General features: G+C 34.1%; 1 long non-coding RNA gene across 2 annotated transcripts; it reads right to left on the reverse strand.

Annotated features, from left to right (window-relative positions):
• Nucleotides 1-6529: 6529 nt before the first annotated feature.
• LOC110820198 (uncharacterized) lies at nt 6530-9753 on the reverse strand. Of its 2 annotated transcripts, XR_015820973.1 has the most exons (4): nt 8034-9753; nt 7673-7918; nt 7396-7509; nt 6530-7288 (listed from the first exon to the last, which is right to left on the reverse strand). It is a non-coding gene; the product is annotated as an uncharacterized LOC110820198 (long non-coding RNA). The 2 variants fall into 2 exon arrangements; XR_015820967.1 differs by having other exon boundaries at nt 6530-7509.
• Nucleotides 9754-10900: the final 1147 nt, after the last annotated feature.

Raw genomic sequence — 10900 nt, forward strand, 5'->3', positions numbered from 1 at the left:
AGAAAAGAATGATTTAAAGATCATAAGTAAATCTAAATAATTGAAGAAACAACCAACAAAACGAGTAAGCAATGAGATGATAACATGAACAACATAGGGAAACATTAATTTTTCAATATCGTAACAACTAATTGTAGCACACAACACCAGCAGGACCTTGGACTAATCGAAGGCCCCCATTCCAAGCTCATGAAATTCTTTCGACAAATAGCTAGTAGTCAAAGTTGTGGTAATGAGGACTTGGAAAATGTTTCTAGAAAGTGCACCTTACTTGATGAATCTTGGAGAATAAATAATGGTGCATTTGTGCACATGATTGAGAGCAAGAAGGTACTAGATAATGTCAAGAATGTCTCTTTTCACCTGCATACTAAACTATACAATGGCTCTACCTTATGAATTTCTTTTATTGGACCTTCATTACTCCAACAATGTTATTTATGAACATTGTTTTAAATGTAATATGCTTTCAGTTGCCAAAAACACAAAAGACTTAAATGTCTAGCAATATTTTCATTTCCTAATTTCATTAGAACATACTTATATAATTATTGATTGAAATAGGTAGACTTTAAAATAGAATTATCTCATCTTATAAGAATACTAATTTTATGTTGTCTATTAGCTATGAATGTTATATGATATTGGGATATACACCAATTAAACATGAAGAATGCATTTTTGCATAAGGAACTCCACAAAGAAGTGTATATGAAAATAACTCAAGCCTTTGGTAAGCCAAGTAAAAAAATTGTAGCCTTAAGTAGACATCTTGTAGGAATTTGCTTGACACTAGTGAGGATATAAAGGTACAAATTATAATTGGGAAGTATTTTGGATGTACCTTGTGAAGTATGAGTAGTATATGATAATTTGTTGTTGTTGTATGTGTGGGTGTTAATAGGTTTTAGATTCCCTTTCTTTCTAGTGATGACCAAAATAAATACTTTTTGCATTAGTCTGTTCCTCTTTGAGACAAGTTTTATATCCAATTTAAATTGTTCAGCTTGTGGAGCTGTATATAAGAGAAAAATGAATAGAAAGAGAACTCCTGTGCTTAACAGGAAATTGGTTTTGCTGACAGTTTGAAGAGTCGGGACAATTCTAAAGTGCCAGCAAAGAGAGTGATAATATGTTTTTCTTCTACTTATTTTTTCTTTGTTTTGATTTAATTATTTTTGTTAATTTCATATAATATGTATCTTCTTATACTTATAAATATGCATATGAGTAAAATTATCTATAGAAAGTGGTGAATAAAATTTCAAGTCTTTATTTCCGGATTTTGCACTTTCAATATATATATATATAATATGTATATATAGAACGTTTCTGTATACGTTCTTTAAATCTCTAACTTTCACTTTTTGTTGTGTCTTTGGTTTTGTGTACCTTTACTGATGTCATTTAAAATATTTTTTACAGGTGCATTTTAAGAAAAAAAATTCCATATACAGTAAGTTTTTTATATTTTTGTAGTATCAGATTGGTGTATTGGATAATAATACATATACTAATTCTAATACTTTTTTGTTTGTTAAAAATTAATTAATACTTCTAGTATTCAGTCATCTATTTTCACCTATTTAACCCAAAAAATTTCAACAAATATAAAAATGTAGTAAGTAAAATTCAGAAAAACCAAATGGTTTGAAGAAATTTTATTAAATAAGAGAGAGTTTAATAACTATACTGATAGGATAGTATAATTACTGTAAACTTCAGAATTGTTGTATATATATTGATGTCTATAATAACTTTTGAGCTAAATCCACTGGCTCTTTTAAGTTTAAGTTTTTAATAGCATATAGTTTAATTTTTAAATATAAAACTCAACAACTGCAAACTAAAATGAATGTTACAATCTCCTCATGTAACGGCCCCGGAAATATTAGAAAGAAATGAGTATTTAAATATATCAAATGCGGAAGCGAGATCAAAATTTCAGTTAACATCCCTTACACGAAAGACCAGAAACGTACTTAAAATATAAAAGGTTAAACTAACTAAGAAAGAAAACTCGAAAATAAACTATGCGTATGACTACAGAGTCTCTAGGCATCTCCTTCGTCGTCCTCCTGCGGAACGGGCTCGGGAACCATGTCTTCCTGATCTGAAATGGTTAATTAAGGAGTGAGCTACACTAGCCCAGTAAGAACATCACGATATCTCACCGTCACGGAGATAAAGGTGGGTAGAAAAACACAAAAAGACCAATGTAGCATAATTTACAACAAAACCTTTTATCAATAATAAAACTTTTACCATCCACTTACCTTGGTGGAATTTATGAAAACAATATGAGAAAAACAATAACATTATCATAATCATTGAATAATCTAAGTTGTAAAACATAACACTTATCACGCCTCTTGTAATTCAGTCATTGTACAACATATCTTTTTCTTTCATTTACCAGCCTACTAGTATCCGTGGGGGTCCATAGGGGTTCCGCTACCCGTTAATCTTTAACATTCATAATCAGTTTCCAGGGCCGTCCCCATACCCCGTCCGGTATGGGCGCCAAAACCATGAACCTCAATACCCCGTCCGGTATGAGGGTGAAACGGGCCGTCCCCATACCCCGTCCGGTATGGGCGCCAAAACCATAAACCTCAATACCCCGTCCGGTATGAGGGTGAAACGGGCCGTCCCCATACCCCGTCCGGTATGGGCCCCAAAACCATAAGATCTCCATACCCCGTCCGGCATGTGAGACCACAATCCCGGTAGGGTTCCCTACGGACCCGGTCCGTCCACCATCTCTCAGGATATCTAGTCAGGCTGACCCCATCATACAATTATCAGTCTATACAATGTTTCATTTCCCTTTTTCCTCAATAAGCATCATCAATTCACATTTAAACAAGCAAATCGTAATTCATGCCGAACAGACAACATACAGTATCAGTTCTTCAGTCATTCAACCCATAATTAATAAAACAGTAATATATGCATTCGAAACTATAAAATGAACACATCAAACCCCATAATGCATTTAAAGCTGTAAAACATGCCAAATAACAGTAAATCATCAATCACACTAGACTCGGGCTCCATTAGCAACCTTAAGCAATTTCACACATGCGTTAATTCAAGAAATATCGTTTTATCATTTTGAACTTTAATACCGTGATAGGAAATAGGGTGAGGGGTCCTTACTTGTTTTCGAAATCCGAATACGATTCACAGTGCGCCTGCAGGCCGTCCCTAATTTTCCCTGAATTTTTTTCCCGGGAAACTGAAACACACTAACAGTACCTGCACGTGTTCCAAAAAAAATCCAAATTAGGCCCAGGGCCTCCTTCGGCCCAAATCGCAACTCTGGCACGGCGGCTCCGCCGTGCTCCGGCGACGGCGCCGCCGCTGGCGGCGGCGAGTCGCCTCGGGTTGGCTGTTTTCGGCCGTTTTCGGCCGAATTCGGCCACGCTCGCATTGGTCCTTGTCAGAAAACAACCCTAGGGCCCTCGGGGGGCCAAAAAATCGCGGAAAAACGGAGCTTACCGGCGGCGGCGCTCTCGGGTGCAGCGGCTCTCCGGCGAGATTCGTGTTTTGGTGATTCGGCTCCGGTCAACCTGTAGAGAAAAGAATGGTGATCACGGTGATATAAAAATTGCATCGAACGGAGGCCGGGAAGGGCCTCGTCGGAGGCAAAAACCGAGAGGGGGCGCGGCGGCGCCGCTGGGCTTCGGCCGCGTATTCCGGCCGTTTGGCCGGGATTTCGGCCTCGATTTGGCCATAGGAGGAATCAGCAGGGAAAAACGAGTCGGGGGTATGAAATTTACCTCAATCGGCGGTCGGAAATTTCCCCGGTGCGGCGGCGAGTGGCGGCGGGTGGCGGCGGTCGGCCTCTGGTTCGTCTTCTCCGGCGAGCGGTTGGCGGCTAGGGTTTTTGGTCTGGTGTGGAGGTTCTATTTATAACCCCTTGCCTTTTGATCACAGCCGTTCATTTCGTTTTAATCTGGACCGTTCGTTTTTGATTGAATCTGGGCCGTCCGTGCGTTTGAATCTGGGCCGTCCGATCGCGTGATTGATCTGGGCCGTCGGATCGCACCCACGCGGATCGCCAACGTGGCTCCTTTCGGAGTGACGCGATCTTGCCAAGTGGCAGGCCCTGGTTGGCCGGGACTGCTGACCGGGCCTGCTGACGTGGCTGCTGACGTGGCCCCCCCCCTTTTTTTTTTTTTTTTTTTTTTTTTCCTCCTCCTTTCCGGGTGCTACACCTCAACTCATATCTTTAAAGTACTCAATTAAATATTATACACATTATCTCAATGTAAAATTAAGATTACAATATCCGAAACTCATAATTTTTTAGAGAAAGGCACACTGCCTCATTCCATACAGAATGATTGAAAACTACTGCATTCTCATAGGCTATCTAGTTCAGCTATCATATATTCTCAAAAAGTGTACTTGATCACACTGAAATATGTATACTGAAACAACTAACTTTGTTTATAACTGACAGTCATACAAATAACTCTAAGTAATGAGAAATATTTAATATGAAGACGTAGTTCAAAGGCCTAATGTCAGATACCCTAAAAGGCAGAAAATTCATCCCAGTGTTCTGTGAAGAACTAATAAATTACACACCATCAATAACTATGAAAATTGTCTTATACAACTAGAAGTGTTTGTAATAACTGGATTACTTATTCACCTTCAGAAGAAAACTACGAAAACTATCACATAATTTATTAACATGCCTCATATCACATCTTCTTAATCATCACTGTGATCATCATCATCAGAACTATGCTCAAAAGCATCATAATCAGAATCGTAAGCAGCATCATCACCATCATCATCATCATCATCTGGCTCCTGCTTACAAAGAACTCAATCAGAACCAAGCAAATCAAAGTTTGTATGGTGCAATAAATTTACAAGTGTTGGGAGAGGAAGGTATTGAAAATGTGTACATGTTAGAAGGTATTTCAAGAAAAATAGTAGATTTTTATTTAAACATTCTTTCAGACATAAAGTCATAAAAAATTAATATGTTAGCTTTGCAACTGCTGAATTAAGAGAGCCCTGAAATGTACTGAAGGCTAGCAGTCCTCTTGAGGGAGAAAGCTCACTTGAGTGGTCTGTGCATGCAGCTTGTGGGGAGAAGAAAGGTATTAAAGGAGTTCTATATATGTTTCTACGGCGATGGACTTTCCCAAGGAAAATGATTAGACCAGACAAAAAAAATCTAAAAATCTATGTATAGCAGAAGTAGATGTGGGCTTATCTTGCATGGAAATTTACTTTAATTTGATAATATAGTTTTTTGTCAAGATGATTCCTCGATTCTTTACAAACTCATGGTTTCACACATCATTAGATTTTATTTTTGCCTGACATAATCACTATACCTTTTCTGCATACTAAGGGATAGTTTTTAACTCAGATACTAAATTAGCTCGGGAAAATATATAATATTTATGTTTACGTTCTGTTTAATTTTATTTCATTCTCACTTAATTCCTATATCTAATTCATACTAATCTTGATGTGTAGAACATAATTTGTAAGTTAATAGATAATGTAAAGTCATTTAAACCAAATACAGCATCAAGATGATGATGATGATAGCTGCTCTTTGTGTTGCAGATGTATAAATGTGATAGAAAATGAGTCAAATGATCCTACTGCAATAATATTAAGTGAAAACCTCAAAACTCTGACAGCAAAAGAATACATCATGTAGAGTGCATGCATGCATATCTGCATGTATCTTCGACTCTTCATATATGATATTAGTTATTAATGGAAACAATTTATGAACTTCAAGATTCTTCATATATTGGTTACTTATTCATGGAAAAAATTTACGAAGTTCAGGGATTCAAATTACATTACCTCCACATCATGTTTACCATTATCTTCATCACAATCCTCATCATCCTGGAATGGTGAATTCATAAATTTGAAAAAAAATATTATATCAACCAAATAATTCTTATTATGTCCACAAACATAAGTAAAGAGAGAAAAAAAAAAAAGTCTCTACAATAAGGATAAAAAGGAGAGTATGTAAGAAAGAAAAATTACCGTAAAGAATATTAGAGGATTGGGCCATAACTCTTCCTTAATCATCAAGGAAATCTGCAACTTCCGAATATATATTAAATCAAATTATGATAAATTTTAGTTATCGTAATAATTAAATAACGCCACTTCCTGTGGCCAATCAACACCACTAACGACAGGTCCCAAATACCATTAGTAAGCTTAACATAGGCATACATATAAACTTCATAGATAAAACAAGAAAATAAAGAAAAGAATTAAAAGATTAACCTTAACTTGAAACTCTTTCGTGATTTTCTCTAAGGGTTCGCTAAAAAAACTGAAAAAACTGCATTCAAAATATCAGTAATTAGCTAGATAAAGTAAATTAAACACACATAATTGTGAGTATGAACAAGTAAAAAGAATCAAGAGGTATGTTTCTTTCAACAATCCCTTTTCAAAAAAATAAGGAAAAGACTCAGCAATTTGAACTTTTGTTTAAGAGGATAAAGGCTGCAGGCAAAATGGGATCAAATCTCCTATACTTCAAAGGAATAAACATTGTGGAACTCAATTTATAGTATGCAAGACATTTGCCTAAACATGAATAACTCTAAACTAACTGCATATTAAACAGTTGGTTCCTGAGAAATGAAGAAAAAGGACTTTGCATTTCAACTCAAACTTTCGTCTCCGACAGATTTTGTGCACACTATGACAATCGTGTTTCTTGATAGTCATAGAACAGTAAGAAATAGATTAGGACAACCGGGATATATTTAGCTACCTTTCCCTTTTCAAGCACATAGAACTTTGAAGTAAGTTATGTTTCTATGTGTAGACATATAAACCGTTGTTACACCTAAGTAAAGACCTACCTCCGTTGTTATCAAAATTCTCTCCACCTGACATATGCATAACGCATCTGTTGTCACAGTGCAGTTTATAAAATCTGGTTTGATTGATCCACCAACTTCCATTTAAGAAATCAGTATGATAAAGATTTCCATTAAATTTACGGTATGAAATCCTATCCTTACTCATATAATTTACTTAGCAGCTCATCAATTTCAGTTATTGCTCAAATAATATGGATGTCATCGAATCACCATATACTTTCGTGCATAAGAAACAGAAGAAAATTATACAAAGCTTTGACTCTATAATACATGCCATCTCTTTCTTCTTACACACACAAACACACACACGCAAATTACCTATCTTCATATGCCAATGTTCGCTTGTTTCCTCTCGTAAAAATGTTAACTCCATTGGCATTACCCTTCGCAAAATACAAAATTAGGAATGTTACACGACCACAAGTATGCATGTAAGAGAACAACAAAGAAAGATATAGCATTGTGTATGATATGAAAGAAACATCACTACCATGCCTTCCTTCCAATTGATGGTTGCACCAGCTACTTTTGCTCTTCCCTTAGCAGAAAATGTAAAGGTTTTGGTCAACGTTTCATCTTCAAAATAAGGATTCTCCTCAAAATGCTGTTAGTATAAGCAAGCAAAAATAATTAGCAGGGTACTTAGTGCACGAGCAGTCTAGCAAAGAAGAAAAATATATAATTAACCAATAAGCTGAAATTCTGAATAGTAATTGGTTTTCAGAAGAATAAACAGTTTAAATAAAAAATGGTTGGTGGCGACTCACAAAGATGAGTGAGTATCCGTATCTTCCTTGCTCCCATTTAAACTCGTCCATCTCAACAGAAGTCAAATAGTTAAGTATCTATTTAAACATAATGAAAACAAGTTTAAGAAATATATACAACATATGGCCAGCATAGCGTAAGAATCATGAAATTTACTACATGTAACTTGAAAATAACAAAATCATGTGGCAAACCTTCTGGTCTTCGTAATTCAGATAATTGCCAAGTACAGGATGTTTCAGAAGCTGCATAAAACAATATCTCGTCATATATTTTTTTTTAAATCATAAAACCTAGAAGCCATAGTATTCGTTAACATAACAGCAAACAGGTAATTCAGAAAATATATAGACTACTCACTGCAAGCAACCAGAATTCAGGTATAGATTTGATAAGCTCATCCCTCTTCTGATAAAGAGGCTTGCTCAAATCAGTAAACTTCCGATGAACTTCCAACACCTTGTCGTTAGCTTCTTCAGCCATCTATCAAGCATCAAAAGCAATTATACCCTTATTACATTCATGCCCCACTCAATATGATCAAGTTTACAAAACTGAATCGATGTTTTCTTCCGTAGTCAAGGAAATATAAGCAATCCAAGAAAATTAGGGTATTAATAAAGTCCGTTCGAAAAAAAAAACAATCAAATTACGAAATTAGAATAAAAAATGCCGTAACAAAAGTTGGAGAAATTGCTAACTTTCCTAATTTGACTCATTTAACTCATTATAACGCATTTGAAAATGAGAGTTGGGGAGAAAGCAACAAAAGATAACTAAAATCCACAAAGTTCATCAGAAAATGGATGGATATTTTCAGTTAGTACGAGATTAAACGTAAACATCAATAAAGTCATTAATAACAAATTTTAACATCTCAACTTCACTTATCTTATCCCCATCGCAAATTTTGTTCTTGAGTAAAACCAAATTCAGAAATCTTCTAAGGATTCCATAGCAAACTCAAGTGATCACACTAACCCACCAAAGCAATCTGCAAATACCTTCAACCAACTCCATGGTTATGCTGAGTTAACTAACTATGGAGAAGACCAAGCTTTGTGCCTTCTCCCACTCGACCCCGAGGGGAGAAAAAAACACAGCTGGCCCATAAAAATGAAGAAATTTGCAAGCTTACCATCTTTCAGTTGCTTCCCCCATACAGGTCTATTGGCTAACAAAAACAGCGTCAAACAAAAAAGCTTACGAATACCACCGACTTCTGGCACTCAAACAATCAAGACAACTATCCGATACGAACCAGAGAATCGAAACTTGAACTTTGAAAGACAATCAACTCAGAAGAATATCGATAAATAAACATCGTATCGGAAGAAACACAAACTAATGTGAAATAGATTAACCAGAATCTAACTTGGAAGACAATCAACCCTGCGATAAGTTAGCAATCGTATCAGGAGAAAAAACAGAGAAAAATAAAATGGAACCTGGAAGACAATGAACATAGAGACAAGATATATAATGAACGTATCAAGAGAAAAGAAAACAAAGTAAGAGTTATTGTATCAAGTAAAGTTCAAGTTAGTGAACCAAAAAAATCGTGGACCGGACAAATATAATCAGATTCCATTCATAAAAACCGTCAACGTAGATGACAACCTTTTCCCATACAAAACCAAAAAAAACACATGTTTACGTGTACCTGTGTTATTATATACATACATATATATGTATGAAAAGAGAGACATGCACGTAGATAGAGGCAGCGGACAATTGAGAAGCGAACCTTGTCAAGTTCATCCTGAACATCCTGCAACTGCTCGATCGAGCGAAAAAGAGAGTCTCGCTCGCCGTCCAGCCTGGGTTTCTTTCCCTTGCCAGGCACCGCCATTCTCTGCAAGAAACCCTAACTTTTTCTTGGCTGAAAGAGAGAACGCCTAGTAACTTTCTCGGAGAAGTGTCGGAAAATGGGGGTTGGCGAGTGAAGTGGTATTTTATAGGATAGGCGAGGAGCGGGAGAGGTGAGATAAGAGAGACAAAGTGGAGTTCGTTCAATCGGCAGCTGTCTGAGGATTATGTTCCTTTTGTGTTTATGGGTCCCACATTATCCAGCTGGCACCTCAAACGGCTCAGCAAAAGATTTTTTTTTCTCTCTTGCTTTTTCCTTGGTAATGAAATAAGAAATATATATATTTTAAATTTAATTACATGTAGAAAAATTTAAAATGTATTTTCTTCATTTAATATAACATTTACATGAAACTAAATTGTATTATTTTACAAAATAAGTTGATTTTTCTGATACTATATAAATAAAATCAGGTGAAAATTCGACATTTATTATAGATTAATAATTTTGTTTCGTATGTATTTGTGAAATATAAAATAATGAGTAAAAATAAATGTTTTAAAAGTAAATTTGAAGTGAAATTTAATAAATAAATAAAATAAAAAATTAAAAAAACGGAAAATATTATTTTAATGAGAAATTATAAAAAAAAAAACCGATTTAAAAAAAGAAAAACCACATAATAAAAAAGAAAATAATTGAATAATAATAATAATAATAATAGTGTGTATACTAACTGTATAAAGAAATTTTTTATAAAAAAATTTTTTTAGTTTCATCAGTGATAAAAATAATTATTTATTTTTATTTATTATATTACAATAAAAATAAAAATTTATAACTAAATCAACTCATGAAAGTAAAGGCATTAAATTCAATTAAACAAAAATAGAAAAGCAAATTTATTAGTTGATCTAAAATTATATTATAATATAAATAAAAATTTGTCTATCACTAAATAAGTTATAAAAGTAAAGATATGAAATAGAAAAACAATATTATCAGTTTGTTAGACGGGAAAATTAAAAATAAGGTAGTAAACTTAATTAAAAATATTAAAATAAATAAAAAAAGAATGTAAAATCAGAAAAATGAATGAAAATAAACAAGACCTTTACTTGCATTAGCAAAAATATATATTAAAAATAAAATATAAAGATAAAGTTTGTTAAAATTTTGTCATAGGAAGTTAATTAAGTTGATATCAGTCTTAAAATCAAACATAGTCAACTAAAATAACAAAGATAAATTCTTTATAATTATTGTACTATAATCTAATTAAAAATGTATCTATCATTTATAAAATTATATTGTAATATAATAAAAATTTATCTATCATTAAATAAAATCAACATTATTATCTTGCTAAAGAAAACATAATAATAATAAAGATAAAAATATTTTTTTTTATTATAAT

Source organism: Carica papaya, chromosome 1 (genome assembly GCF_054855325.1).
Source record: "Carica papaya isolate Zhongbai chromosome 1, ASM5485532v1, whole genome shotgun sequence".
In the NCBI taxonomy this organism is placed as follows: Eukaryota; Viridiplantae; Streptophyta; class Magnoliopsida; order Brassicales; family Caricaceae; genus Carica; species Carica papaya.